The sequence below is a fragment of the Phoca vitulina genome, unplaced genomic scaffold (genome assembly GCF_004348235.1).
Source record: "Phoca vitulina isolate PV1807 unplaced genomic scaffold, GSC_HSeal_1.0 scaffold82, whole genome shotgun sequence".
Classification (NCBI taxonomy): Eukaryota; Metazoa; Chordata; class Mammalia; order Carnivora; family Phocidae; genus Phoca; species Phoca vitulina.
The window spans coordinates 5,780,277-5,788,925 of NW_022589785.1; the positions used below are offsets into that span (position 1 = coordinate 5,780,277).

Consider the following 8,649-nt stretch of genomic DNA (forward strand, 5'->3'; position numbering starts at 1 on the left):
GGGGACACTTTCAGTACTTTTAATATTTTTTTTTAAAGATTTTATTTATTTGACAGAGTGAGACACAGTGAGAGAGGAAACACAAGCAGGGGGAGTGGGAGAGGAAGAAGCAGGCTTCTCGCGGAGCAGGGAGCCCGATGTGGGGCTCGATCCCAGGACCCTGGGACCATGACCTGAGCCGAAGGCAGACGCTTAACGACTGAGCCACCCAGGCGCCCCACTTTTAATATTTTCATTTAGAGTTGAATGAATTCTATTTGGAAAGGGATTTTTAAATTTATTGGTGCTATTGCTTCAGATTTTCAATAACTCCTCAAACTCTGCTCAAAAATCCTTTTTCTTTTTTTTTTTTTTTCTGGGCGCCTGAGTGGCTCAGTCGGTTAAGCGTCTGCTTTCGGCTCAGGTCATGATCCCAGGATCCTGGGATCGAGTCCCACGTCGGGCTCCCTGCTCTGCCCTTCTTCCCACTCGTTCTCTCAATCTCTCTCTCTCAAAATCTTTAAAAAACAAAAGAAAAAAATGTTTAAAAAATTCATTTGTTTCAGTTGGAGGAAAGAGTATTGGATTTTTTTTTAAGTTTTTATTTTAATCATCTAGTGCTTATCACAAGAAGTGCACTCCTTAATCCCTATCATCTGTTTAGCCCCTCCCCTCGCCCACCTCCCCTCTGGTAACCGTCAGTTTTTCTGTATAGTTAAGAGTCTGCTTCTTGGTTTGTCTCTTTTTCCCTTTGCTTATTGTTTTGTTTCTTAAATTCCACATACGAGTGAAATACAGTATTTGTCTTTCTCTGACTGATTTATTTTCACTTTGCATAATCTCTAGCTCCATCCGTGTTGTTGCAAATGGTAAGATTTCATTCTTTTTTATGGCTGAATAATACTCCATTCTGTGTGTGTGTGTGTGTGTGTGTGTGTGTGTGTGTGTGTGTGTGTACATATACCACATTTTCTTTATCCATTCATCAATCGATGGACATTTGGACTACTTTAGGGTATAGGATTCTTGATAATGGAGTTACTGTTGGGTAAATACTTGGCCATCTTAAATCTCTTGGGACTGGGGAGTTCTGGATGTCTCTTGGCTCTGTAAACTAGGCTGCATTCCAACTGTTGGGCCCTCCACACACTCCTCCTATACACTCTTACAGACTGCCTGTCATTCAAGAGACCAGGAGGGTCCTCAGTTTTCAGGAGACCCTCCAGGGAAGCACAAACACGGATTCACAGCTAGCTGGGACTTACAGATCATCTTCCATTATAAAACCCAGTCATCGGGCTGATGAAAGCAACCATTTCAAATACCTACTATGTTCTGTACACCTCAGGTGTGTGGTCTCTGGATCTTTACAGCATCCCTGGAAGGTAGGAATGGTAATTTTTTTTTTAAATTATTTATTTTTTTGATAATCTTTTTAACAGATGAGGAAACCAGGTATCAGGTGGTATGAGCTAGTAAGAGTAATGCTGAGATCAAAACTGGGACAGTCCTCCAAGGCTCTTTCCACTACACCATGGGTTTTTTGATCCCCATTTGGAGAAAAGGAGTCCTAGGAAAGTACAATAGCTTGCCTTCCTGCCTCTCTGGTTTCTCTTCTCCAATCTATCCAACATCCCACTCAAATCAAATCCTCCTTTTCAGGCCTAATGAAAAGTTGTCTATTACGAAACCTCTGATCTGTCTGGGACCCTTCTGCCAGGTGACTTTGGGTCAGTCTTTGCATTATTATTCTAAATTACTGTGTACATTTCTCCTTCACCTCTACTGGGCCATAGGGCCCTATTATGTCTAGCAAAGCAAGGGCTCCAAAAGATTGGGTGAGCTAAAGAATGAAGGAATTCACTGTCAAGTTCAATTTCCTAAAGTATATCTCCCATGCCGTTTTGGAAAGCAGAGACTGTACCAGGGAGGAGAGGGAAAATGACATTTGCTGACTGCCTTCTGTGGGTGACTTAACAGTCACCCTGCTAAATGGGGCTTTACATACATTTTAAAAATCAAAGCCAACAATCCTGTGAAAGAGGTTGTAGCTGCAACTGAGAGGCTCAGAGAGGAAACAGACTTTCATGTGGGCACACAGCTGGGAAGTGGCAAAGCATGTCATGCGCAGGGTTCCCAAGTCCTTGTTCTTCTCATGAGCATGTTGCCTTCAGGCAGAGGCTGGAAGCCTGACATTCCAGGTCTTCCTTTATGGGACCCTTTCCTTCCTTGTCAGCCAGACTTCTCTCAGTTCCCTTCTTTACATCTGCCTCTTCAAATCAGTCCCTGCACCACCCCTACCTCCAGGACTCCAGGAATATCCAGCAACATGGACTTCAATGCCTTTCTTCCTCCTAATCCTTGGAGCTCCTTCTTCCAGAAGGGGGGATGCCCATAGGTGCAACAGCCACAGTATGACTCAAGAGGTGAACCAAAGCACCACTAGGTGACACCTCTATGCAGCTGGCTCCAACCTGTTTAACCTGCTCTCACATTGGCTCAAGCCATTACTCTTCCCTTCTGCAATGGCTTTCTTCTCTTGACCTATTCAAGTCCTATCTATGAAATCCCATCTCCTCCCTGATAGTGACTTACCACCCTCTCTTTAGGTTCCTGTACTATGGTTCTGTACCACACAATGGCAGCATCACTCCATCTTCAATCATTCAACAAACACACTGAGCTCCTACTATATGGTAGACATTGGGCAGGGTGTATTGCCTGTCCTCATGGGGCTAACACTCTAGTGGGGGGAGATACAAAAAACACATAATATATATATTCTATTATATGTAAAAATATAAATATTATAGTAACCATGAAGATGTCACTCAGGTTCTTTACAGGGCCTAGCACATAGCACACAAGAATTTGTTGAATTCATGAACAATTGATTGATTTGAACCAGAATTTTTTAAAAAAGAAATGACCAAAACCAATCCTTTATTTCACCACCCAAGTCTGCCGATGAGCCACATAAGAAACAGGGATCTCATGATGCCTCAGGCTTTGTTCTTTGTTCTTTGTAAATCGGTGGTGTGACCTTGAGCAAGTCCTGGCCTCTCGGCAGCCTCTAAAACTGAGGTGGGTGCTTTTGGTGGTCTTCTCGTGCTTTTTCATTTCTGAGATTCTGTTATTTTCAACTGCTCTGGGATGGTCCCCATCCTCTTCCTGGCCTTTTTTCCTGTGCCCCCCCCTTTCCTTCCGCCCTTCACATTTGTCCCTTCTGCATCCGCCCTCCACCCCCCTTCACTTTCCTGGCCACCCCCTAGTTTCATGAGACGGTTACCATGGCAATCACCTCCTGGAAGTGACATCACTCATCTCCTAGGCAACTGTTTCCAGGGCAGTGACATCATTCAATCACCATGGCAACCCTCCGGGAGGACAGTCCTGCAATGAAATGGGCAAACATAATTCTTATGTATATCTGGGGGTTGGGGCAATGCAGGGAGAATATTAAAAGAAGAGAAATATTTCAGGAGCAAGAAGAAAACGCTTTGGGCTTGTAGGGGAAAAATGGGAAACCAGTGTGGGGGTGGGAAAGAAGCTCTGGGGTAAACCTCTTCTCCTTTCTAATAACTAGGCTGACCATATAATGGATCGCCAAACTGGGACACTTGAGAGTGAACATGGGCACCATTATTATTATTATTACACCGGGATGACAGGTAAACACTGGGCCTCTCCAACTAAACCAGGGAATGTGGCCCCCACCCAAAATCAGGCAGGTGCCTTACTCATAACCTCACCTATTGTTCATCGAACAAGCATTGATTCAACTCTGTGTGTGGGCACCAGCGAAACCATAGTGAGCAAAACCAACCTGGGTCCCTGCCTTACCTCACAGAGGTAGGTGTGTGTGCTGGGGCTGGGGCTAATCCTAACCACCCAGTGAATAGGAAGGGAAGGCATAGAACACCAGAGACCTGTTTAAAGAAAGTATGTGAAGCAGCCTGGGCAGGAGGGGAGTTCACTAAGTAGGGTTGGGATGGAGTGGGGAGAAGTGTTCTGGCAGAGGGAACAGCATGTGCAAAGGAAGCATGCAGAGCACCAGGAACTGAAAGGTGTTGGCCAATGTGGCATTGGAGGGAGCTGGGTCGTGGTGAGGACAGAGAGGATGTCAGGGACCAGGCCTCGTAGGACCTTGGAGTACTGGGAAGCCCCATGGAAGTGTTTTGAGGAGTGGGAGACATGATCCTGTCTGCTTTTAAAAAATCTTGCCCTTGCTGTTGTGTGGGGCAGAATGAGGGAGATTGGGTGGTGGGGACCTGGGTGGTGGCAATGGGATGGAGAGACACAGTGGGTAGAGCTGACAGGATTTGCTGAAGCACTAGATAAAACGTGAGGGTGGTGCACCAGGGGGGCTCAGCCAGTTAAGCGTCTGACTTTGGCTCAGGTCATGATCCTGGGGTCCTGGGATGGCGGTGGGCTCCCTGCTCAGCGGGAGTCTGCTTCTCCCCCTCCCTCTGCCCCTGCCCCTGCTCACGCTCTCTCTCTCAAATAAATAAAATCTTTAAAAAACAAAAACTGTGAGGGTGAGGAAGGACTTGGGATGGCACTTGGGATAGCATGAGTGACTTGGGGTGGGGGCGTGACCCTGCTTTCTCTCAAATAAGGAAGCAGAGCAGGCAAGAGAGGAGCACAGGGTGCAGTATTTAAGAAGGCAGGCAGTGTCCGGGGCTGCCTTTAAAAGGAGTGCCTCCTTAGATGCTGAGCCGTGGAAGGAGAAGCGTCTGTTTTGTTCTGTTTTTTTTTTTTTTTTTAGGGGGTGGGGGACCACGTCTGTGGTGCAGTAATAATAATCTCTTGTGTTTATAGCACTGAGCCTTCATTTTCACCAACCCGCTAATAAATGTGGAGAGAGCAGGCTGTAGGCCTGAGGCCTGACTGCCAAAGCATGCCAACTGCTTTACTGTCCCTACAGGAGTCCAGTGAGGGAGCTCCTCACCGGCCCAGCTCCCAGATGAGCAAACTGAGGCTCAGATTGCCGGAATTTGCTGAAGGCCTTATGGTTTACAAATGGCTGCACCAAACCTCAGATTCAGTCTTGCTGACTCCCAAGCCCACCTTTTTTCCACCAGACCACGTTTACCAGCCTCCCCAGTTTCCTGGTGGGAGGGAGGGAGGGAGGGAGGAAGGGTGGAAGGAAGGAAGGAAGGAAGGAAGGAAGGAGGGAGGGAGGGAGGAAGGAAGGAAGAAAGGAAAGAGGGAAGGAGGGAGGGAGGGAGGGAGGAGGGAGGGAGGAAAACCAACTGCTTTGAGGCCGCCCACCTCCTTGATCTTCACCACCACCATCTGTGCCGAGGAGCAGAGCATCTGAGAAATGATGAGACCCTGCAGCTCAGTGAAGCTTCACCATCAGAGTCGCTTTCTCTCACCACAGCCGTTTTCAGCTGACCTTTAAGTTTCTGCCCTGGGCAGGTCTCCCCTGCAGGAGGAACAGGTGGGAGGCTGAGAACATGGCTCTGTGCCTCAGCCTCCTCCTCTGTAAAATGGGGATAATGACAGCGTTAACTCCCATCCCATACGTTTGTGCTGAGGTGAAATGAGATGAGGAGAGTGCCTGGCATGGTGTTACGACATAGACCGTAATCGATGAATGTTAGCGGCTGTTAGAATCAAGGCGGGCGGGCGGAAGTGTGGGTGTGCGCATGACACACGGCCTGTGGATGGAGGCGGGAGACGCAGGGTACAGCGACATGTGGACCAGTTGGTTGCTGAGGGAGAAGCCTCCTCCTCACCAGCTGGCTCTCAGGGAGACAGCATGGTTGTACCCCCTATTCCTAATCCTACACCTGCTGCAGGGGGAGGAGGATGAGTCTGGTCTCCCCCAGGAAAAGGGGGACTGTAGAGAAAGCCCAGAAGCAAGCAGGTGGCGTCCATGAGGCTGAAGCCTGGGGCAGGGCTGGCAGAAGGGAGTAAGGGAGCTACGCCTGGGCCTTCCATCTCCATCCCCACCCCCACCCTAGCCCTATCATTAAACAACCAAGGTTTTGCTATAGGACGCAAAGGCACAAACCACCCTGAACTTAATAAGGAGGGAATAAACATGAGGACTGGGCTCTGTGATCCCAGTGTACACACACATATACACACACTCCTCACTTCCTCTGGGTATTAGGGTTCAAGCAGAGAAATAGTACTAGTAGGAGATGCATATTAAGAAATTTATTGCAAGGAGTTGGCTCATGCTATTGTGGGGTTGGCTAGGCAAGTCTGAAATCATTAGGTGCAGCCTGAAACTCTTGCCAAGGGCAGAAGCTGGGGTCCACAGGCAGAATTACTTCCTCAGGGAAACCCCAGCTCTGATCTTAAGGTCTTTCAACTGATTGAGTCAGCCCCACCGAGATTATCTAGGATAATCTCCTTTAAAGTCAATTTATTTAATTGCATCTGCAAAATACCTCATCACAACATCTAGATTAGTGTTTGATTGAATAACAGGAGTGTAAGTTGGCCTAGTTGACACATTAAAAAAGAACATCACACTCAGATACCAGCTAGGTGTTGTCTTGGGTGGCCTGTGGAACACTGCTTTACTGTATTAATTTATTGACTATTTACTGAGCACTTACTAGGTGTCAGGTGTGGTGCTGTGATTTCCATGCATCTCAGTTAATCCTCAAGACAAACCATGAAGCAGGTGCCCTTCTTGTCCCTAATTCTACAGGTAAGGAAATGGAGCCTCAGAGAGGTGAGGCTCCCAGGGCCACACCGTTGGGAGGGCAGGTCTGAGTGCTTCTGTGCTCTGAGCCATCACTTCCTCTGGACTCTCCCTGTTAGCCTCTCCTATCTCTGCCTTGTCTCCTCTTCTCCTGGGGCAGGAAGTTGGGGTTCAAATCGCTTAGTGATGTGAGCATGTTCCTGACGCACTGGGCTTCCGTTTCTTCCTCTCTGAAGTGACTCTATCCTTCCCAGCCTTTCTGGTATTACGGCGGAACGGAGGGACCATTTTGGGACGGCTTTCTCAGGCCTTTGCTGCCACCTACGGGTTCAACAGTGTTCACCACGTTCCAGAAGTCGCCCTCTGGAAGGTATAGGTGAGTTTGCACAGGAGCTGCTGAGGTCTAGCGGGATGGGAGGAGGGGGCAAGTAGAGGAGAGGGGCAATTCTGGGCCCAGTAACAGAAACATTGCAAATTTCACCGGCTCTTGCCCCCACCTCCTCACTCAGTGCCCCCCAGGCCTCTGCTGAATCCCCAAAGATTTCTGGGGGCCCCCGGCGGGAGAAGAGGGTTTTGAACCTCGGCGTGCTCTGCTGCTCGCCTGGCCCCGGAAGGGTCCCGCTGTCCCCCGCTCCAGTTGGGCCCTAAAGCTGTCGGGATACCCAGGCTTCTAGGGGATCTAAGGGGCGGCCGTGAACTTCTCTCATCCCATCAGGTCACTGGACATGTCCTCAGGGTCCAGAGGGGGCCCGCCCTCTCCGACAGGAAAGGAGGACAAGGAGACCCAACGGGGGAACGAAGGCTGTGGATAAGAGGGGCGAAATACAGAAAAGCGGGTACTGATGCGCCGGGTGATACACGCGGGTTCCCGCAGCTCCAGACTCTCCACCCGTGCCCCCGCCCCTCGCCCCCTCCCCGCGCCCCGCCCCCCCGCGCCCCGCCCCTTCCTTCCGGGCCTGCCCACCGTGGGGCGCCACGTGCAGTGCAGGGGCTCCAGCTCGGCCCCTGTAGAGAGCGGAGCAGGAACTGGTTGGTGGCGGGAGAGGCAGCGCGGTGAGTTGACGTGAAGTGAACTGGAGGGGGAGGCTGAGAGGCTGGCGGCCGCCTGCACCACTCGCAGCCGCCAACCTGCCAGTTAGTCTAGTTGGCAGGCCAGTCAGTACAGCCAGCCTGTCCGCCAGTCAGCCAGCCAGCTAGTCAATCCAGTCAGCATGTCATTCCCGTCCACCGTCCTGTCAGCCATGCAACCAGCCTGTCCGTCAGCCAGTCAGTCAGTCCTATCAGTCTGTTTATCTCATCCGCTGTCCTGTCAGCCAATCCGGTGAGTCCATCAGCAGGGAGTCAGCCTGTCAGTCCTGTCAGCCTGTCTATACCATCTGCTGTCCCGTCAGCCAGTACAACCAGCCTGTCCGTCAGCCAGTCAGTCAGCCTGTCAGGCCTGTCAGTCCGTCTATCCCATCTGCTGTCCTGTGAGCAGGTACAACCAGCCTGTCCGTCAGCCAGTCAGTCAGTCAGTCTGTCAGGCTTGTCAGTCCATCTATCCCATCCGCTGTCCCGTCAGCCAGTGCAACCAGCCTGTCCATCAGTCAGTCAGCCTGTCAGTCAGCCTGTCAATCCATCTATCCCATCCGCTGTCCTGTCACCCAGTACAACCAGCCTGTCCATCAGCTGGTCCATCAGCCTGTCAGTCCTGTCAGTCTGTCTACCCCATCCGCTGTCCCGTCAGCCAGTGCAACCAGCCTGTCAGTCAATCCTGTCAGCTAGCCAGTCAATCAGTCAATCCTGTCAGCCATCCTTTCAGCCTGTACAGTCAGCCTGTCCATCAGCCAGTCAGTCCTGTAAATCTGTCAATCCCATCTGCTGTCCTGTCAGCCAATCCAGTGAGTCCATCAGCAGGGAGTCAGCCTGTCAGTCCTGTCAGTCCGTCTATCCCATCTGCTGTCCTGTCAGCCAGTACAACCAGCCTGTCCGTCAGCCAGTCAGCCTGTCAGTCAGTCCTGTTA

The 8,649-nt window shown here is 50.3% G+C and overlaps 1 protein-coding gene across 1 annotated transcript in view; it reads left to right on the plus strand.

Annotated features, from left to right (window-relative positions):
* The first annotated feature begins 7,645 nt into the window (after positions 1-7,645).
* Positions 7,646-8,649, plus strand: part of SLC5A1 (solute carrier family 5 member 1) — a 145,299-nt gene continuing 144,295 nt past the window's right edge. The window contains exon 1 of the mRNA XM_032395102.1: positions 7,646-7,699. The gene's annotated coding sequence lies outside the window, so the exon portion shown is untranslated. The remainder of the gene's footprint in view (positions 7,700-8,649) is intronic.